Below are 23,784 nucleotides of genomic sequence, written 5' to 3'. Positions count from 1 at the left end.
AAAGGGAAATTAGAGGAGAAAAGAAAGTTCTAAAATTTAAGCATAGTCAAGCTTGATAAACATAAACCCCATACTGAATGTAATATAGGTCAGGTGTAACATGGCTCCTATATCTTAGCTGGATCAATCAACAAATTGTGCTTACATTAGCAGTCTTCAGAAAGGGCCCATGCTTAAGCTACTATGCCATACAAGCCAAATTGATCTCTTAGTCCTAGCAACAACTTGATGTGTGGAATATGCTCTTATTATTTGCCACTGTAGCTCTTGAGTCTCCATCTGTGTACTTAACAATTACTTGAAATTAGCCACTATGACATTGCTAGCTGTTTCACTTTTGTTCCTAATAAATTAGAGACAAACTGTTTTTGCTCACACCTACCTTACATGGTACTGAGTAATTGTTGTACTATTATTGCATGTAATACTTTTCAGTCAAATAACTGCCAAGTTCCTCAGAGATAAAAATAATATAGCAATATGCTTTGTCTAATTAGTCACAAATCTCTTCTCACAGCAAAGTACCAAAGAAGATGAAAACCTGTGAATCTTCCTATTTCTCCCTTTTACAATAAAGGCAATAAAGAGAGAAGACAATAAAAGGCAACACAAGCTTCTTTAAAGGGTTTCTCTACTCATATCATAGAGATCACTAGAAAACAATGTACAATAACAGTAATAGAATTCAACTTTCTTCCAATGAAGGGACATTGCATCATAGTGGATAATGTACTGAGTCTGGAATCAGGAAGACCTGAGTCTTCCTAAAATCAGCAAGACTTAAATTGAAATCCAACTTTAGAGAGCTACTTTTGATTGTTTCTGTTTCCTCTTATGCAAAATGGAGGGGCAAATATAGGACCTATTTCATAGGGTTGTTGTGAGGATCAAATTAGATAATGTTTATAAAGTACTTCTTATAGAGCCTGGTGAATAATTTGTGCTATATAATTGGTCCCCTTTCTCTTTTTTTGTTTTTGTTTTAATACTGTGGGGATTTATTGATGTTACTTGAGGGCATTTTATACCAACTTAGTTTTAATGAATTCCAGTTTTAAAGTTTATTTTTGCTTTAAGGTGGAAAAGAGAGATATCTATCATTTTAGAAATTTCCAACTTTTCTCCATAAATGTTTAGTGATTATTATTTTTTTTATATCACGATGAACTTTAAACTGTTTTTCAAGAAGGGGAAATACTTTTAGAAGGAAATTATTTGTAAAAATCTCTTGTGTGATTTTTAGAAGGACTACTAAATTTTAATTTGCAAGAAAATTTATTGCTAAATTACTGTAATGAGTTGCAAAGTAGAAGAGATACTGCTATTTTGATCTCAATTTGTAGTCATTCCTATGGCCTAAGCAAGAATTAAAATAGTGTTTGAACTTCACTTATGTATAAGATTCAATTCCTGAAGTATCTCATTCTTTCAGACTGAGTGTAATTAGAGAAGGATAAATAAGCTTGTGGAACAAAGATGTAAATCTATCAAGTTGTGTGGTTAGAGTTAGGAACTTTTCTTTTTTTTTAAGGAATAGGATTGTAGTATAAATACTTATGCTATCTAAATGGAAAATCTAATATTACTTTTTAATCTAGAATTAGAACATTTGGAGAAATTTATGTAAACTGCTTAAGACCTGCTTTAAGATGTTCTCGTTGTTTAAAAGGATTCTGAGAGCAGTAGTACTTTCATGTGTGATCTTTTAGAGCTGAATTCACCTGAGGTTCTGATTATTGGAACTTGCTATTCAAGGAATTATGAAACTGTAATTTACTATTATTTTGAGCTTTGATTACAGGGATAGTTGTGTGAATTGTCATGAAGCAAATAGTAGAAAGGCATGTGCTTCAGACTGAGAACTGCTAAAGATTGATGTCTGTGCCTGGGAAAAGCATTGAGAACAACCTCATACATGGCCAAGGTAGAATCCTCCTTACTCTATTTCCCAATTGAATTATTTCCTTCCTAAAAAAGAAAATTTCACAACTGATCAATCCTGAACCCTGCTTTTAACATCTAGTGACTACATGACTGGCTGCAGATATGACTCATGCCCGGAATCAAAACAGAGCTAAGGGAATTTTTACCTTCTGATATATGACATTGTTATAATGATTTCCCTCTTTTTTCATTTTATATCAAATTTTCTATGATCAAGAATTTCTGTAAGTACAATATTAAATCTATTAAGTAATAGGCTGATACTTAAACATCTTTGAGTCGGTATAATTGGATGTAAGAAAAAATAGCTTAAACTTTTACATTACATTTGTGGCCAAATGATAATATAGAAATAGCATACTCTTAAGGGGGAAATAATTAGACAAAGTAATAAGACAAGGATGTAATGTGATAGATCTCCAATTAAATGGGATAGTAAGTTTTGAGAAAATAACAGGATTAGACTGTTTCCTCTAAGAATTATATACAGATGTATATATTTGGCTTCCAAAAATTTATTTGTGATGGAAATTCAGGCATTAGATATGCTTTCTTAATAAGTTTTCAAATTTGGATTTTTCCATTATTAAAGTATCTGTCTGATAATTTTAAAAGACAGAAGAGCTCATTTTATGGTTGGACCCTCACATTTTTAAAAAGATTTTTATATTAGGTACAGGATTTAGGTAAGGACAAAAACAGTGGATAATATATAAACTTAAATTCTCTGAAGTTTCAAAATTGGAGAACCAAATTTAAGTTATGGTGCTAATTTATACTGTCAGAACTAACTGGAAACTTCTAGATTTGAACCAGAGAAGCAGAACTCCCTTTAAGAACTGTGCTGAGAATAAAACCTATTATTCAATAAAGAATATCTAGAGACCAGATAACTACATGAGACATCTGGGACTCAAAAGTTGCTCTTTAAATATACATTGAGAATGGGTTACTGTGATACAAAAGATTTAATGTTAGTTAACATTGGTGATAATGATTCTATTGCTTTGTATGTTTCCTATTTAATTCTTCTTGGTTATCTTGGTGGCATGTTAATCCCCCTTCTCAAAAAAGTCCATTGTGAGCCCTTTAAGTAATTTAATCTGTATCTGAGTTAATGCAATTATGGGAACTGTGAGAAAAACTTTGATGTGTTTTTTGAATTGTGACTCTTAAAGGCTCTCCAGCCATCCCTAGACTTCCAATGAATAATTCCTAGGTTGCTGCTAGTGATGGAGAACCCACTGGGCATGGGGTTTTGGTTAATTGACAGCTTCCTGAGGACACCATTCACCTTGCTGTTACTGGCTCCATGTACCGAGGTCAAAGGGAACCAGGAGTGGCCAAAGATTTCTGTCCATTTTAATTTCTGTTTGTCTTCATATGAGTCCAGGTTGTGGTACATGAGCAGGGCAGCAAACTTCCAGTCCTCCTCTGTTTCAGGCACCAGGGCGATGCTAAGGTTTGTCTTTGTCTGTTGGAACAGAGCTTTTTCTGCCTTTTCCTTTGTGGCCTTTATGTTTTCCCTAAATTTCCTCTGTAGCATGCCCTTAAGGGCAAAGTCATCCTTCCAGGTACTCTGGGCTTCCTGGTTGTTGGACAGGGTGGGAATGTACTTCTGCAACTTGTTTGGAATGTGATACCATGTTCCAGGCAGAACATGTTGTCCATCTCCAGTTTCTGTTTCTTCTGCTCTGTGGTCAGGATCTGTTCATTGTTCACCATGTACTAGCACTCCTCTTTCCTCTGGGAACCATTCACAATCACATAGTCACAACTGGCACGATTTGCCTGCATCTTGTTGTAGTTGACACAGAGGTGATATTTTTTTCTGAACTTGTTGATTGGACTTGTGTGATAATTGCCAACCTTCTTTTCAGCATTGTAACATTCGTGTCAATGTGGTTCTCATAGTCATCACACCAGATATTATAGGGCATATCAAATCTGATGACAAGAATGCCTTGTGAAAGTTTCTGTGCCTGCTCACAAAGCAGGTGGTTATGGTGGTATCATTTGTGAGTCATGCTTGTCTGGATCAGAGTCTGGAGGGTAGTACTTGTTTAAACCTTTTCTTTCACCCATCTGGGAAAATGTTAACTTGTAACCAAACTGAATGTGTCTAATCCACCACCCCAAAGCTAGTGTTAAAGCTAGGATTTAAACCCAGGTGTCCCAGAACTTATGCCAAGTGTTCTTTCAATGATACCATATGGTGTCTTGGGGCTAGGCTAGATGATTTTTGAGGTCACTTCCAGTTCTTATTTTAAAATTATTTTATTTATTTTTAGTTTTCAATATTTACTTACATAATATTTTGAGTTCCAAATTTTCTCCCCCTCCCTATCCTCCCCCCACCCCAAGATGGTGAGCACTAAGATATAGGCTTTACATGCATATATTGATATTAAACATATTTTCACATTAGAAGAAACAGGAGAGAGAGAGAGAGCAAATAATGTACTTTGATCTGCATTCAGACTCCATACTTGTGTAGTGATATATAGAAATACATATACCAATGATTTGTGTGAGTTTACTGCATATTCTGCAACTTTGATAAATTTGTTTATTTTTCCGAGGAGTTTTTTTTTTTACTTGATTCTTTAGGATTCTCTAATTATTTCATCATATAATCTGCAAGGAGTGATAGTTTTATTTCTGCATTGCCTGTTTGAATTCCTTCAATTTACTTTTCTTCTCTTAGTGCTAAAGCTAGCACATGTAATACAATATTAAATAACAGTGGTGATAATAGACACCCTTGTTTCACCCCTGATCTTATTGGAAATGCTTCTAGCTTATCCCTATTACATATAATGTTTGCTGATGGTTTAGATAGATGCTGCTTATCATTTTAAGGAAGACTCCATTTATTCCTATGCTCTCTAATCTTTTAATAGGAAAGAGTATTGTCTTTTGTCAAAAGCTTTTTCTGCATCTATGGAGATGATCATGTGGTTTCTGTTAGTTTTGGTGTTGTTATGATCAATTATGTGGATAGTTTTCCTAATATTGAATCAGCCCTGCATTCCTGGTATAAATCCTACCTGGTCATAGTATGTTATCCTTGTGATAAATTGCTGTAATCTCTTCGCTAATATTTTATTTAAAATTTTTGCATCTATATTCATTAAGGAAAATGGTCTATAAATTTCTTCTCTGTTTTGGTTCTTCCCAGTTTAGGTATCAGCATAATATTTGTAACATAAAAAAATAAACTGGTAGAAATCTTTCTTTGCCTATTTTCCCAAATAGTTTATATAATATTAGAATTAATCATTCTTAAATGTTTGATAGAATTCACTTGCAAATCCATCTGGCCCTGGAGACCTTTTCTTAGGGAGTTCATTGATGGCTTGCAATTTTTTTTTTCCTGAAATGGGGTTATTTAAATATTTTATTTCTTCTTCTGCTAATCTTGGCAACTTATATTATTGGACATATTCATCCATTTCACAAAGATTGTTAAATTTATTGGCATATAATTGGGCAAAATAACTCCTAATTACTGTTTTAATTTCTTCTTCTTTGGTGGTGAATTTACCCTTTTTATTTCTGATTCTTGCAATTTGGTTTTCTTCCTTCTTTTTTTAAAGCAAATTAAGCAAAAGTTTGTCTATTTTATTGGTTCTCTCATAAACCAGCTCTTAGTTTTAATTATTAGTTCAATAGTTTTTTTTTTATTTCAGTTTTATTATTCTCTCCTTTGTTTTTCAGAATTTCTAATTTGGTATTTAATTGGGGATTGTTAATTTGTTCTTTTTCTAGTTTTTTTAGTTGCATACCCAATTCATTGATCTCCTTTTTCTCTATTTTATTCACGTAAACATTTACAGATAACAATCTTCCCCTAAGAACCACTTTTGCTGCATCCCATAAGTTTTAGTATTTTGTCATATTACTGTCATTCTCTTGGATTAAGTTATTTATTGTTTCTGCAATTTGTTGTTTGACCTGCTCATTCTTCAGGATTAGATTATTTAGTATCCAATTAATTTTTATTCTATCTTTCCATGGCCCTTTATAACACATACTTTTTACTGCAAGATGATAAAAAAGGATGAATTTAATATTTCTGACTTTCTGCATTGGATTGTTATGCCATATATGTGTAGGTGTCACGAACCATTAAGAAAGTTATATTCCTTTAGATCCCCATTCCATGTTCTCCAGAGGTCCATCATATCTAATTTTCTTAAAATTCTATTCACCTCCTTAACTTCTTTCTTGTTTATTTTGTGGTTAGATTTATCTAGTTCAGAGAGGAGGAGGTTGAGGTCCCCCACTAGTATAGTTTTGCTGTCTATTTCTTTTTATAACTCCCTTAAATTCTCCTCTAAGAATTTGGATGCTATATCACTTTTTGCATATATATTTAGTAATGATATTATTTTACTGTCTATGGTGCCTTTCAGCAGGATGTATTTTCTTTCCTAAACCCTTTTAATTAGATCTATTTTTGCTTTTGCTTTGTCTGAGATAAGGATTGGTACCCCTGCTTTCTTTTTTTTTTTACTTCAATTGAAGCATAATATATTCGACTCCAACCTTTTATATTTACTCTGTTTGTGCCCCTCTGCTTCAAATGTGTTTCTTGTAAACTATGTAGAACTATGATTTTTAATCCATTCAGCTATCTGGTTCCATTTTATGAGAGAGTTCATCCTATTCACATTCACAGTTATGATAATCTGAGACTTTCTCTTCATCCTATCGCCCATCCCATTTATGCTTTTCTCTCTCCTTTCTTTCCCTCCTACCAGAGTTTTGTTTTTGACTACAACCTCCCTCATTCTGCCCTCCCTTCTATCAACCCTGTCCTATTTCTTTCCCCTTTCCCCTCCTACTTCTTACAGATTCAGTTAGATTTCTATATCTAACTGAGTATGTTACTCCCTTTGAACCAAATCTGATGAGAGTAAGGTTCAAAAAATGCTCATCTCCCTCCCTTCTTTTTCACTACTATAATACATCTGTGCCTCTTCATGTGATGTAATTTGCCCTTTTCTGCCTCCTACTTTCCTCTTCTCCTAGTACAATCACTTTTCACCACATAGATGTTTTATCATTACATCAAAGCTAACTTATACCTATGCCCTGTGTCTATGTATACCCCTCTTAAAAGTCATAATAATGATACCATTCCCAAAAGTTGCAAGTGTCATCTTCCCTTGTAGGGATGTAAACAATTTGCCCTTATTGAATATCATGTTTGTTTTTTTCCTTTCCTTTTTATTTTGTTTCTGCTTCTCTTGAGTCTTTAATTTGAAGATCAAATTTTCTGTTGAGCTCTGGTAATTTCATCCAAAAGTTTTGGAAGTCCCCTCTTTCATTGAATGTCTATCTCCTCCCCTGAAAGATTATGCTCAATTTTGCTGGGTAGTTTATCCTTGGTTATAATTCAAGCTCTTTTGCCTTATGGAATATCATATTCCAAGGCCTCCAATCTTTTAATGTAGAAGCTGAAAGGTCCTGTGTAATCCTGACTATGGTTCCACAACATTTAAATTGTTTATTTTCTAACTGCTTGCAGTATTTTCTCCTTGACATGATAATTCTGGAATTTGGGTACAATACACTTTGGTGTATTCAATTTGGGATCTCTTTTTGGAAGCAAACTATGGATTCTTTTGATTACTAATCTATGCTGTGGTTCTAGGTCCTCAGGGTAATTTTCCTTGATGGTTTCTTGAAAGATCTTTCCCACAATTTTTTCTGATCAAGGCTTTTCGGTGGAACAATAATTCTTGAATTATCTCTCCTAGACCACTTTTTCCAGGTTAGTGGTCTTTCCAAAGAGGTATTTTATGTTTTCTTCTATTTTTTCATTCTTTTGACTTTGGCTGATTCTTGATGTCTCATAAGGTCATTAGCTTTCACTTGCCTAATTCTATTTTTTAAGGAATTGTTTTCTTCAGTTAGTTTATGCACCTCCTTTTCCATTTGGCCAATGGAAGACTGGAGGCTGGAGGGGTCTGGCAGTTTACTTGGTGCTGAGCCTGGGACTTAGTGGTGGTGGCTGGTGTGTGCTGAGACCAGTGGGGTTTTTCAACATTTCACAGGAGATACACTCAAGCTCTTGGGGGGGGGAAGTGGGGTGTCTGGCCCCTGGAGGACTCTTGCTCACCTGGGCTGCTCTGAAGCATGGGGAGTTTTGGCTGCTGGAGGATGTCTACCTGCCTGGAGCTGTCCTTCCTGAAGTTGTGCTGAAGCACCAGGAGGTTTGGCTGCTGCAGGATGCCTAACGCTGGTTCAGGTGGTAGTTTTCTGAGCTGGGGCCTACCAGTTCCCCTGACTGTACCAAGGCACTTGGGTGGGGTGTGGTGGGGTTTCCGGGGTTGGCACTTACATGTTCCATCATCCTGGGCCTCAGAATCTCCTGCTGGTTTATAAGTTGGGGCTACACTGAAACTCTTAGTGTGGAGTGTGGTTTGGCCACTGGAAAACACCTGCTCACCTCAACTGCACTGACGCACAGGGAGGTTTGGCTGCTGGAGGACAACTGCCTACCTAGAGTTGCACTGAAGCACAAGGCAAGTAGGGTCCTGGTGTTGGTGTTTGCCTGCTCCACCAACCCGGGGGCTCAGGATCTCCTGGTGGGTTGTTGAAGTGGGGTTTGCTACTGGCTCACTTGGATGCCTCCAGTCCTGTACTGCTCCCATTCTACCAGAGTGAGGGAGACCTTTCCTTAATCCCCTAAGCCTCTTGGGCTAATGGACTGCTGCACCCTGTATTTCTGCTGGCTCTGCTGTTCCAGATTTTTTTTTCCTGAAGGTGATAATTTTTGGGGTTTTTAGAGTTCAATAAGGAAGAGTGAGAGTGGCTTACTGTTTACTCCTCCATCTTGGCTCCCACCTCCTTCTAGTTCTGATATTTAGTAACTCGATGTTCTACACATCTACCTCAGGAAGTATTCCAGGTGAGAAATATGAAATGGCTAAGGATGAATTTGGATAGCTTAATGGATGATAGATTATTTAGTACTATTTTAGGTGGACGTTATGGCTATTTCAAGGGTATGATTCTTAGCTGGAGGAAACATTCTGCCTCAAAATGTCCCTTTGAGTCCCACCAGCTGGAATCAAGAGTTCAATTAATCATGGGATTGAAACAGAGGAAATCATGGTTTTAAGTCTACTGACAAAGTCTGTGTCTAGTACTGGGTCACCAGGTGACTTCCATTTATACCTTCTGCAAATTATTATTCTGTATCTTCACAGCACTAGAATCATAAGGTTCAGAACTGAGAGAGTCCTTGGAAATTATTTAGTCCATTCCCCTCAATTTATTGAAGAAGGTAGAAGGAAGGAAAATGACTTCTCCATCCAGCGTGTAGTGAGTTGCAGAGATGGGATTTGAGCTCAAGTCTTCTGATTTTAAAGTGAGCTCTTACTATTATATCACACTGAATTACAGGATTTCTGCCATTCTCAAATGTTATCAAGCAGAACCTTCTGTTCTTTCAGGTAACAACATAGTAGAAAGAGCCTCGAATTTGGAATCAGAAACCCTGGTTTAGATTTTGTCTTTGCTAATTGTGGTCTGTTTGACCTTGGGCTAGCGTCTTCACTCTGGATCTCAGGTTCCCATGTGCAAAATGTGAGGGTTGGGCTACCTGATCTCCAAAGTCCCTTTGTGGACTGATATTGCACATGATTCTTTAAACAGTCTTGATTACAAAGGCTCAGAGAAGAAGTGACTGCACCCTGTAGGTCTGAGAGCTGGGGATGCAATGATAAGGTTGACAATTCACAGCTACACCCTCTTTCCTCCTCTCCCTTCCCAACTCTTCAAGGGCTAGAACAGTTCTCTCTCCTTTCCTCTCCCCTTCCTCTGGCCTATTCTTTCCCTTCCAATACCAGGGGCCAGGCAGTTTCTTGCAGTAGTGTGGGTAGGCTCCAAGTTTGAAAAGATTGATCCCTGGAATCCCTGGGACTGCTTGAGGTTAAGAAGGTCAAAGGCCCCTAAAGCCCCATACCCTGCAGCTACCGTCATTCACCTCACCACCAGCACTTACCTTCTCTCTTCCCCAAATGATCCCCTTTCAATGAGGATTCAGTAGCGGCCCTAGCCTTTCTTCAGCCAATAGCAATGCTTCTCTTCCAATCAGCAAGTTCCCATCAAATCAGATGAAGAGTGAGCTTTCTCATATGAAAGCCCTCTATGTCTTCTGTTTATTACTTCTTATGACTCTTCTTGCTCTCTACTTACTCTACTGCTTCATCTCTGGATTTTTAACAGCTTTTAACATCCAAGTCAGAGTCCCTTGGTAGTCACTGACTCATCTTACCATATACATACATACATACATACATACATACATACATACATACATACATATATATTTGCATGGGAATTGTGAACCTGAATTTGCCCCTTATGAGTGGAATTCAATGTTTTGACACCTTCACCTTATAGGGTCCCCAAAGTACTTCAAAGTACCATTCATGGACCGCGTCCTGCATGTTACCTTTACTAATTCCTCAGTTGTGGATTTCCCCCATTTCTTCAAGTTACTTTATGTGAACTTTGAATTATTTTATCTGTTCACTTGTTGAAAGGGACCTCAGTGGCTATTTAGTTAAGTTCTCATATGACTAAGTAATGACTAAAGAAATACTGGCCACAATGCATTGCAGTTTATGTAACTATTTTGAAAAAATTTTAAATATATATTAAAAATTACAAATCAAATAACATTTATGAGAATAGCAAAATGTTATATATAGATTTAAGTGAGGAGGAACTGAATTTCACACATGAGGGAAGGTCAAACTATAGTAAGGAACAAAAGCAGAAACTGAAATACTTTAAGAGGAGAGCAGTTAGCAAGACCATTGGACTAGACTAAGGGGTAGTAATCTGAAAGGCAGGGACAAGTCAGATTGAGGAGGGTATTAACTATTCCCTGAAAGTTTAATATTTTATCCAAAAGTCACTGAAGATTTTGGAGTAGGGAGATGACTTGATCAGAAATGTTTATGGAGTATCAATTTGGCAGCTGTGGAATAATGGAATGGAGTGGAGAAGAATAAGGGAGAGTGGTTAAGAGTCTATCGCAGTTAATTTAAAAGGGCATATTTGTCTGAATTAGGACTGTTGAGACAAATACTGTGCTGTAGAGTAAATAAGACTCAGTGATTAATTCCATAGGTGAAGTATTGGAGATGAAAGAGTCAAGGATAACCTTCAGTTAAAATGTGTCATTGGCATCTTTCGTGTTTCCTAGATCATGTTCCCTGCCATATGCAAAGAAAAAAAATTAATTTAGAACAGAGAAACAAAGAGGAATATACTAGAATTTACCTTAGCAGATCTTCTTCCTGGCTCTTAGAATTTTAATGTAGATCTGTTTACATGTATTTCAAAATCCAAATCAGTTCATACAGTCTAGAAGCACTATGTCTGAAGTGTCCTTAGGACAGTGGATTTCAAGAAATTATAGCACATGTAACCTAAAGGTAGAATTTTTTACCATTCTAAGCAACACTGTGTCATACATTTGGAAAATCATCTTAGTTTCATGCTTTGTAGAATGCACATTAACATCCATTTGCATCTAATTTTAAAATGTTTGCTGGCTGGGGTAGAAAATTTTAAAAATAAATTCTTACTATACTTTAAAGCATATAACTTAGCATGGGCTTGTAAATTCAGAACCTGAAGAAAAATGTTGTCTTCATTAAAATTTTGAGCAGATACCGAAAGGAAGTGCTAGTTTGGGGTTCAAATTAGAGTCATTTATTAACTATTTCATTTTCAACAAATCATTTTACAACTTTAGGTTTCAGTTTCCTCAATGACACAAATCCTTACATCCTTTAGGATTCAGTGACAGAATTCTATGATTTCTTCCATATTTTGAACATGACACTGTGGAATTGAATGGTATTAACTAACTCTCTCAGGCCATTTTGACTAAAACCAAAGGAGGTTTCCCTTTACTCCCCATAAAAATAGTACAAAAAGTAGAAATTGTTAAAAATTTGAGAAGGACAAGGTAACCATTTAAAAAAAACTGATAACTTGAATAAGCTTAAATTAGTGACAAAATATAAATAAATGTCCATGTCAATACATGCTTCACTCCCATAAATTCTTGAAAAAAAAATGTAATATGAATAGCATTGTCACATTGAATACAAATGAAATAATGATTTCTCATTTATTTAATTTGAGCTATTACATTCATGAAAAGAATGCCAGGAGAGTTATGTGTTGTTTTTTTTAATGCTTATTAGAATGATTTATAATCACAACAAGGTACCGGAGATATTAATACACTAAAAAGCCAAATATAGGCCATAGAGGAAGAGTAAGGGAAGAGGGGTAAAAAGAAGATGCAAAATCCAGAGGGCACACATTAATCAAGATTTGCTGGGGGCAGAGCCAAGATGGTGGAGTAAAAGCAGTGACTTGCTTGAGCTTTCCCCCAAACACCTCCAAATATGTGTAAAAAATGGCTCTAAACAAATTCTATAGCAGCAGAACTCACAAAAAGACAGAGTGAAACAAATTTCCAGGCCAAGACAATCTGGTTAGTTTATTAGAAAGGTCTATCATGCTATGCTGGGAGAGAAGTGCAGTTCTCATAATCAAAAAAGGCCTCAGTGAACCTGGAGCTGACCTCAGGGCACTGAATCAAAGGGAGCTGTGGTGGTTTCCACACTTCTTAACCCATGAACATCAAAGACAAGTTAGAAGGTCAGTAGGAAAAGTATATGACTGTGGCAACAGAAAAACTCAGTCCCAGGTGAGTACAGCCCCAGAGCGGTGGCTATTCTCATAGCATCAGGCCCACAGAATGAGAAGGAATCGAGTGGCTGATCAGAGGGTCATTGCAGGGATCTCTTTGCTAGTGCAGGATTCTCTTGCTTTGCCTGTGCTTGGATCTGGGTCACAGTTCTGGGTGACAGTCCTGGGACGAGGAAGAGTGCTGACATGGTGGAGCTTGTAGTGGTGGTGGAGAGGAAATCCTCCTCACAGTTCCAAGGCAGAAAAGAGTGCTTGTGGTCACTCACAGACCAGAGCATAGGCCAGGAAAGGAGTAAACACCTTGCCCTTGATCACAGTGCCTTGGAAGAACTGAAAATTTACAATTCCCTAGAAGTATCTCTGACAACAGCTGCACAAAACCCCAAAGCTTGGGACAGTATATTCTCCACATTGGAAGCAGACCCCTACCTTAAAAAAGAGTTTATAACTCAAGAAATTGACTGGGATCATGAAAAATCTGTGCAAAAAAAAAGTCAGACTATAAAATCTTTCTTTGGTGAGAAAAAAAATCAAAACATACAACAAGAAGAAGACAGCGAAGTCAAAGCTCCTACATCCAAAACCTCCAAGAAAAATATGTATTGGTCCCAGGCCATGAAAGAGCTCAAAAAGCATTTTGAGAAGCAAGTAAGAGAAGTAGAGGAAAACCTGGGAAGAGAAATGAGAGTGTTGCAAAAAAAGCATGAAAAACAAATCAACAATTTGCTAAAGGAAACCTAAAAAAATATTGAAAACAATAACACCTTAAAAAATAGCCTAACCCAAATGGCAAAAGAGGTCCAAAAAACCAATGAGAAGAAGAATGCCTTAAAAAGCAAAATTGACCAAATGGAAAAAGAAGTCCAAAATCTAACTGAAGAAAATACTTTCTTAAAAATTAGAATAGAGCAATTGGAAGTCAGTGACTTTATGAGAAATCAAGATGAAAACAAAACCAAAAGAGTGAAAAAATAGAAGACAATATGAAATATCTCATTGGAAAAACAACTGACCTGGAAAACAAATCCAGTAGAGATAATTTAAATCTGAAAACCATGATAAAAAAAAAGAACCTAGACATCATCTTTCAAGAAATTATCAAGGAAAACTGCCCTGATATTCTAGAACCAGAGGGTAAAATAGAAATGGAAAGAATCCATTGATCACCTCCTGAAAGAGATCCCCAAAGGAAAACTCCTAGAAATGTTGTAGCCAAATTCCAGAGTTCTCAGGTCAAGGAGAAAATATTGCGAGCAGCCAGAAAGAAACAATTCAAGTATTGTGGAAACTCAATCAGAATAACACAGGATTTAGCAGCTTCTACATTAAGTTACCAGAGGGCTTGAAATATGATATTCTGGAGGGCAAAGGAGATAGGATTACAGCCCCAAAATCACCTAACCAGTAAAACTGAATATAATCCTTCAGGGGAAAAATGGATATTAAGAGAAATACAGGACTTTCAAGCATTCTTGATGAAAAGACCAGAACTGAATTGAAAATTCAACTTTCAAATACAGGACTCAAGGGAAGCATGAAGAGGTAAAGAGGAAAGAGAAATCATAAGGTACTTATTAAGGTTGAACTGTTTACATTCTTACATGGAAAGATGATATTTGTAACTCATGAGACCTTTGTCAGTATTAGGGTAGTTGGAGGGAAAAAAATCATATGTATAGATAGATTGATAGATAGAGGACACAGGGTGAGTTGAAGATGAATGGGTGATATCTGGAGCATAAAATTAAGGGGTGGTAGAAGAGTATACTGGGAGAAGGAGAAAGGAAGAGGTAGAATGGGGTAAATTATCTCACAGAAAACAGACAAGAAAAGGCTTTTACATTGGAGGGGAAGTGGGGGAAGGTGAGAGGGAATGAGTGAATCTTATTCTCATTGTATTTGGCTTAAGGAGGGAATAACTTACACACTTAATTGGGTAGGGAAATCTGTCTTATCTTACAGGAAAATTGAGGGGAAGGGGCCAAGAGAACAGGGGGATGATAGAGGGGAAGGCAGATTGGGGGAGGGGGTAATCAGAAGCAAATACTTTTGTGGAGGTACAGGGTCAAAAGGGATAATAGAATAAACAGGGGGTGAGCAGGATAGGATGAAAGGAAATATAGCTAGTTTTTTCAAAACATGACTACTATGGAAGTGTTTTGCATGACTACACAAGTATAACTTGTATCAAGTTGCTTACCTTCTCAATGAGGGTGGGTGGGGAGGGAGGAAGGGAGAAATTCTGGAACCCAAAGTTTTAAAAAAAATGTTAAAAAATTACTGTCACATGCAACTGGAAAATAAGATATACAGGCAATAGGGTATAGAACTCTATCCTACAGAAAGATAGAAGAGGAAGGGGATAAGAGAAGTGGGGAGAGATATCAGGGAGGACAGATTAAGGGAAAGGGTATTCAGAATGCAAGCTGTCTTGAGGTTGGGGGAGCATCGAGATGGGGAGAAAATTTGGAACTCAAAATCTTGTGGAAGTGAATGTTGAAAACTAAAAATAAATAAATGAATGAATCAAAAAAAAGATTTGCTTTCTTACTTAGATCAAGATTCACATGCATATATGGGTTTACACACACACATACACATATCTAAATATACATACATATGCCTTATGTTAAAAATATAAATGTCAACATGATAGTAACAAGAAATATCTAAAATATAGTATGAATAAACATTTAATTATAACCACTTCTGAAAAATTCATTCTAAGAAAATTGAAATGCAATTGGTAATATAATATAAAAAATTCATATGTAAACCTTTCTTATTATATAGGTCTTTGAAGTCAGCAAGTATTAACTTCAATGATTTTATTTTAATAGCTTCATGAGCTATTGGATTGATTAAAATAGCCATGTTACTTCCAACAACCTATTTTTATTGATTTGATCAATACAACATTGAATATATATTCTCATTTACAGAAAATTTAACAATCACATAATGAAATCAGGATAATTTAATTAACTAATTTCTCTTAAATGCTTTTTTGGCTTCCATTAATTTTAATACTTTAATCATTCACTTTTTTTTTTTTGGTTTGCAATTGCTTCCTATAAAATGAGCTGAAATCTTGGCATCAGGTATCATCAATTTATACAAAATTAAGTATATATTGTTTGTCTAGTCGAATTTCATAGAATGTAAAAGTTAAAAAGGACCTCAGAAATCATTTATAACCATAAAATTAGAGTTGGAACTTTATTCTGAAAGTTTCTAGTCTTAATTATAGCTGACACATAGATCCTTTCTGCAGAATCCTTTATGGGTCACTGTGAAATATGGAAGGAAGGATGGAAGGATAGAAAGAGAGAACAGAAAGAAGGAAGAAGGAAAGGAAGATGGAAGGAAAGAATAAAAGAAGGAAAGAAAGAAGGAAGGAAGAAAGGCTTTAGAGCTATTAAAAACTTTAATGAGCTGCCTCACTAAGGAATGTATCTCCCTTCACTTTAGGTCTTCCAGAAAAGACTGGATTATAACTTTTGAGGGTTTTTCATTCAAGAGATATTTTTTTAAGATACGACTTTGAACTTGATGCTCACTGAGATCCCTTCCTTCTTTGAAGTTCTGTGATACTGTAATTGTAATATGAACCAATGGTAGGAATATCCAACTTGAAGAGTTTGTAAGTCAATCTGCATAGCTGCTTCCTCTCCTTTATATTTTTTCCTTCTTACTCCCAGTTATATCACTCTGTGAAAAACCATAATCACAAAGATACTTGAATTTGCATCAATAACTATCCAAAAAGATAGCATAGTATAATGGAGAGAGAACTGAACTCAGTGTGAGAATAAACCTGGGATCAATCTTTAACATTTACTAGCTATGAGACCATAGACAAATCATTTGATTTTTTCTGAGCTTTAGTTTACTCATCTCTAAAATGGGGATAATAATACCAGTAGTACCTACCTTAAAAAGGTGGTGTGCTCACTAACAATGAGCACTACAGGTGAGTTCTAGTAACTACATTAATTTATAATCAAAACCCACCCTGAGTAGATGCTCACATGTACATCACCATCTCTCTAAGTTTGGCTTGTTCGTCTAACCTATTCTCATATTAGCAGGTCTAAATTCCAAGATAGATCACCACCAAATGCATACATTAAATTTCTCTCACAATTCTAGGAATAATCTTACCTAGAACATACCCACAGGTATGGCCGAGGGGAAATACCTTTTCTCTACTCATCCCCCTGGCTCTCAAGTTCCTATTCAATGTATTTTCTATCTAAACAACCAACCACATACAATAATGGCACATTTAGATCTTAAACATAAGTATATAATTAACTTTAAGAAAACACATATGTACCTATAGAAAAATACATTCATATGCCATAATATACATATAAATCTAAACCAAACACTCCTTAAAAGAAGGACTGGGCAGACACATACAGTAACCTGGCATTGAAAAACATGAAGAGAAAAATGTGTGTGCTCAGAGTGACTGCCTATTCTGGACCCTAGACTTCAAAATTATTGGTACATTTAGGAACACCTCTCAAAATTGCTTGCTTTCTCACTGCTTGACCATTGAATATTATCACCTTTCAGTCACAGAAATTCTTTTATCTATTTAGATATAGCCCTTGCAAGCCCTTTCAATTAAATATCACGTTTAAGAGGGTGTTTAGAAAATATTAGCCCTGAATATGAATAGCACTTCAGCATTTCTTTTTAAGCTAGAAAACTGCAAAACTCATCATACTAGTTATCCTTGAGCTATACAGAATATCCCAGAGAATTGTTTATATACCTCTAGCTGTGTTGTCCAGTAAAAATAGAGGTCATTAAAATTCAGTTCTGGTTGATTCCATAAATCACCTCACCAGGATACCGAAGCAGCTACAAAGGTCCCTCTCCTTTGCCTTCTTAAGCCAGAGATTACAGCAGAGAGCAACAAACTTTTTTAATGAATGATTTCACCTTTTTTTTTATCCAACTCTAAATGGCACTGAAGGCCAATGGCTCTCACTGGAACTCCTGGCAATGAAGTCAATTCTCTGTCTGACCAATCAGGAACCACTCAGTTGCAGTAGCCTATCCATTGACTAAAGGATTCTGACATAGTAGATTTCTTACCTGAACTTCACCCCCGTCACCCTTCAGCCCTTAAATTGTTCTCAGAATCCTACTCTAGTTACCATCACCTGGTTCCTCTTCCTCTCCTACTGTGACATTAGTGACTTAAACGAAAGCCTGCCAATCATCAGTATCTTCCACTAAAGAAGTCACAGTTCTTCAACTTTTATCTATTAAGTTGATAATCAGGATTTTAATTGTATCCAAATTGTATTAAATCCAAATGCTTATATGATTTCACATTTTAAAGTTTTATACCCTTTAATAATAAAATATGTATATTCATATTAATTGATGCACCATCATGCTTTACAGTTATCTGAAGTTTTCCCCACAGTAGTCTATCTCTGGTGTCTAGCATAGCGCTTGTGTTAAATAAATAAATCTTGTTGACTGATGGGTTCTCTTGAAATTATTATTTTTATATTAACAGTTTGCTATGTTTAATAAAAAATATTGCTGTGCTTCTGCATGACAATAAACTCTTCCCTGACGAGTGAGACTTTACTTTCCATTATTGACCAGTTATGAGTCCTCACATATATGCCATAGATCATTTTGTCTGCAACATTGTATGACACTATCTGAATCTGTTTCATCTTACGCACATACTAGCAATGTATATTAAAGCAAAGTTCTTTTTTCTACACCCACTATGTATAAAATTTTTTATCCATTGTAGCAGCAATGCATCACACATCAACATACAATAAATAAATTTCTTCCTTATACAAAAAACACCCTTTTTTCCTTCTCTCTTCCTCATCAACTGCTCCGTATAAAAAAGGATCCTTAAAGAGTCAGCATACCTTATGTGTGGACCAAATGAGATAATGTATACAAGTGCTTTGCAAATCTTAAATGACTAGGTAAATGAAAGCTATTTTAACATTTTCCCATGTGATTATGTTCTCTTGAAACCCATCCTAAACACTGTTGCCAAACAGTGAAAATACTTTTAAAAAATTGAGACATTTTTCTGCTTAGGTTTCACTGGTTTTAGCAACTATCTGGATTCTCATTTTCTAGAAACACATGTTTCAATGGATTAATTTGGGAACAGTTTTTATAGCAGGAAAAAGGTTTGTTAAAAGCAGTAGAAAAGGAGCAATGCAATTTTGATAGAGTGAAATGTTGAGAGGAAAGGTGAGAACATTTGATTGTCAAACATTCTTATTTGCACAGGTCATACAGGTACCAATTATTGATTAAAAACGTTGGTGAGTATTAAGACATAATGAAGTGTGAAGGAAGTTTTTTTCTTTGCTTATGTATAAAACTTTAGTTTTGCCTACTTGCAAATTCAATTAAATGAACATTTATTAAGTCCTAAGTTCCAGGCACTGTGCCAAGGAATGGGGATACTAATGAGAAAAAAAGGACAGTCTATTCCTTCATGGGAATTCTAATGTGGGAGACAACACATAAAAAGAAGCTGGAAAGGGGAGTCACTATGGGGTACCCAGCATGGTGTATGTGGGAGCATCTCTTTCCTGGAGTTGAAAGCAAACTGAGATACAAATAGAAAATGGAGTGAGTTCAAAGTTCAGTTTCTAACCTATATAAAGGAAGACTTGGGGTGGAGTTTAGTACTCTATCTTCTGTCCCTCCAATCAGAGGGGAGAGCAGGCTGAGCTCTTGCCATATTTTTGTAGATGCATAAAATGATACTTGGATGATCTTTGATTACACATATTTTGCACTGAAAATGCTTATAAAAAGAATCGAAAATTTTAAATTGAAAAATTCTGTTGCAAATGATGCTACATCTTAATTTAGGTATATACTTTAGATATATTTTAGAGGCATACTATATTAGGCTTAATTATTTTTATTAATATAAATAGCTACAATTTATTTTGCATAAAGGTTACACTTTTAAGTATTTTGCGTAAATGTTTAATATTTTTGAAAATATAATATGATATAATATGATATGATACTATATGATATGATATAATATAAATAATATATAATATATATATATAATATAATGTGATATGATATGATATGTGGTATAATATAATATAATAGATATGATATGATATGATATGATATGATATTTATTATAATTATATAGCCAGGACTTTTATATTCTTTATTTTTTAATTTCTTTTTAGTTTTCAACATTCACTATTATAAGATTTTGAGTTCTACTCCCTCATGCATCCAGTCTGACATAGGATATACATGTACAATCATATTAAACATATTTTCATATTAGACATGTTGGGAAAGAAGGATTAGAATAAAGGGGAAAAGCACTAGAAAGAAAAACAAACAAAAAAATATGCTTCAATCTATATTCAGCCTTCACAGGTCTTTCTCTGGAGGTGGATAGCATTTTCCATCCTGAGTCTTTTCGAATTGTCTTAGATCATTTCATTGTTGAGAAGAGTTAAGTATAACACTGTCAGTCATTGTGTGATTTTGATAGTACTGTATACAAAGTTCTCCTGGTTCTGCTCACTTCAGTCAGCATCAGTTGATGTAAGTCTTCCCAGGTTTTTCTGAAATCTGTCTGCTCATTATTTCTTAGGGAACAATAGTATTCCATTATATTCATATACCACAACTTGTTCAGTCATTCCCCAATTGATGGATAGCCTCTCAATTTTCAATTCTTTTTTCTTTCTTTTTTTTAATTAATATATTTTGATTTATCAACAATCACTTCCATATGCTTTTGAGTTTAAAATTTTCTCCCCCTCCCTCCCCACCACCCTCCCCAAAAAGGTGAGCAATCTGATATAGACTATACATATACGTTCCTATTAAACATTAGTGATGTTGTAAGTAAGAATTAGAACCAATAGGAGTAACCACCAGAAAGAGGAAACAAAACTCAACAGAAGAAAAAAATAGCCAAGTGTATGCTTCAATCTGCATTCAAACTCCATAGTTCTTTCTTTGGATGTGGATAGCATTTTCCATCATGAGGCCTTTGGAGATGTCTTAGATCCTTGTATTGCTGGGAAGGGTTAAGTTTATCAATATTAGTCATTACACAACATGGCTGTTATTGTTTACAACATTCTCTTGGTTCTGCTCACTTCACTCAGCATCAGTCTACATAAGTCTTTCCAGGTTTTTGTGAAGTTAGCCTATTCATCATTTCTTATAGCACAGTAGTATTCCCTTACATTCATATATTACAACTTGCTAAGCCATTCCCCAATTGATGGGCATCCTCTTAATTTCCAATTCTTTGTCACCACAAAAAGAGCTGCTATGAATATTTTTGTACATGTGGGTCCTTTTCCCATTTATATGATCTCTTTGTGATATAGCCCTAGAAGTGCTATTGCTGGGTCAAAGGGTATGCACATTTTGATAGTCTTCTGGGCATAGTTCCAAATTGCTCTCCAAAATGTTTGGATCATTTCACAACTCTACCAGCAATGCATTAATGTTCCAATTTTCCCACATCTTCTCCAACATCTGTCATTTTCTTGTTTTATCATCTTGGCCAATCTAATAGGTGTGATGTGGTACCTCAGAATTGTTTTGATTTGCATTTCTTTAATCAATAGTGATTTAGAGCATTTTTCATATGAGTATAGATGGTTATAATTTCTTCATCTGAGAACTACTTGTTCATATCCTTTGACCATTTATCAATTGGGGAATGGTTTGTATTCTTATAAATTTGACTTAATTCTCTATATGTTTTAGAATTGAGGCCCTTATCAGAGAGCCTGATTGTAAAATTTCTTTCCCAATTTTCTACCTTCCTTCTAATCTTAGTTGCATTGGCTTTGTTTGTGCAAAACCTTTTCAATTTAATGTAATCAAAGTTATCTATTTTGCTTTTTTTTTAATGCTCTTTATCTCCTGTTTGGTAATGAATTCTTCTGCTCTCTATAAATCTGACAGGTAAACTATTTTGCTCTCCCAGTTTGCTTACAGTATCAGCCTTTATATATAAATCATGAACCCATCTTGACTTTATTTTGGTATATGGTGTGAGATTTTGATCTATGCCTAGTTTCTGCCATACTTTTTTCCATTTTTCCCAGCAGTTATTTTCAAAGAGTGGATTCTTATCCCAGAAACTGGGGTCTTGGGTTTATCAAATAGTAGATTACTGTAGTCATTGACTACTCTGTCTTACATACTTAACCTATTCCACTGATCCACCACTCCATTTCTTAGCCAGTACCAAGCAGTTTTGATGATTGCTGCTTTATAATACAATTTAAGATCTGGAATGGCTAGGCCACCTTCTCCTGCATTTCTTTTCATTAGTTTCCTTCTTATCCTGGACCTTTCATTCTTCCAAATGAATCTTATTGTTATTTTTTCTAACTCTATAACATAATTTTGGTAGATCGATTGGTATGACACTGAATAAGTAAATTAGCTTAGGTAGAATTGTCATTTTTATTATATTAGCTCAGCCTACCCATGAGCAACTGATGTTTTTCCAATTTTTTAGATCTTACTTTATTTGTGTGAAAAGTGTTTTGTAATTGTTTTCATGGAGTTCCTGGGTTTGTTTCAGGAGGTAGGCTCCTAAATATTTTACAATGTTTACAGTAAGTTTAAATGCAATTTCTCTTTTTATTTCTTGCTGTTGGGCTTTGTTCTCAATATATAGAAATGTGGATGATTTATGTCAGTTTATGTTATAACCTGCACTTTGCTAAAGTTATTTATTATTTCAAGTAGTTTTTTACTTGATTCTCTAAGATCTCTAAGTAAAGTGATAGCTTTGATTCTTCTTTGCCTATTCTAATACCTTCAATTTCTTTTTCTTCTTTTATTGTTAAAGCTAACATTTCCAATATGATATTGAACAACAGTGGTGATAATGGACATCCTTGTTTCACTCCCGATCTTATTTGAAATACTTCTAGCATATCCATATTACATATGATGTTTGCTGAAGGTTTTGGGTAGATGCTATTTATTATTTTAAGGAAGATTCTATTTATATGCTCTCTAGTGGTTTTAATAGGAATGGGTGTTGTATTTCGTCAAAAGATTTTTTCTGCATCTATTGAGATGATCATGTGGTTTCTGTTAGTTTTGGTGTTGATATGATCTATTATGCTCATAGTTTTCCTAATATCGAACCAGCCCTGGATTCTTGGTATAAATCCTAATTGTTAATAGTGTATGATTCTTGTGATAAACTGCTGTAATCTATTTGCTAATATTTTATTTAGAATTTTTGCATTTGTATTCATTAAAGAAATTGGTCTATAATTTTCTTTCTCTGTTTTGACTTATCCCAGTTTAGGTATCAGCACCATATGTGCATCATAAAAACAATTTGGTAAGACTCCTTCTTCATCTATTTTCCCAAATAGTCTATATACTATTGGAATTAATTGTTCTTTAAGTGTTTGATAGAATTCTCTCATAAATCCATCTGGCCCTGGAGATTTTTTTCCTAGGGAGTTTATCAATGGTTTGTTCAATTTCTTTTTCTGAGATGGGGTTATTTAAGCCTTTTACTTCCTCTTCTGTTAATCTGGGCAATTTATATTTTTGTGAATATTCATCCATTTCACTAAGATTGTCAAATTTATTATCATACATTTTGGCAAAATAGTTCCTAATTATTGCTTTAATTTCCCCTTCCTTGGTGGTGAATTCACCCTTTTCATTTTTGATACTAGTAATTTGGTTTCCTTCTTTCTTTTTTTAAAAATTAAATTAATCAAAGGTTTATCTATTTTATTGTTTCTTTTTTCATAAAATCCATTCTGAGTTTTATTTATTAGTTCAATAGTTTTCTTAATTTCAATATTATTAATTTTTCCTTTGGTTTTCAATATTTCTAATTTGGTGTTTAATTGAGGATTTTTAGTTTGTTCTTTTTCTAGTTTTTTTTTTAATTTTACACCCTATTCAAAGATCTCCTCTTTTTCTCTTTTACTTATGTAAGCATTTAGAGATATAAAACCTCCCCTAAAAAAAACTTTCACTGCATCCTATAATTTTTGATATGTTGTCTCATTA

The 23,784-nt window shown here is 34.9% G+C and overlaps 2 pseudogenes; both read right to left on the bottom strand.

Annotated features, from left to right (window-relative positions):
* Positions 1–3,067: 3,067 nt before the first annotated feature.
* Positions 3,068–4,029, bottom strand: LOC114048095 (annotated as a pseudogene).
* A 3,989-nt stretch (positions 4,030–8,018) lies between these two features.
* The window catches only part of LOC114048094, a 62,616-nt pseudogene continuing 46,850 nt past the window's right edge, over positions 8,019–23,784 (bottom strand).

The sequence above is a fragment of the Vombatus ursinus genome, unplaced genomic scaffold (genome assembly GCF_900497805.2).
Source record: "Vombatus ursinus unplaced genomic scaffold, bare-nosed wombat genome assembly UNPS02014791.1, whole genome shotgun sequence".
NCBI classification, from domain to species: domain Eukaryota; kingdom Metazoa; phylum Chordata; class Mammalia; order Diprotodontia; family Vombatidae; genus Vombatus; species Vombatus ursinus.
Note: the sequence above shows the minus strand (reverse complement) of the source record. Positions and strands in the feature narration are given on the sequence as shown.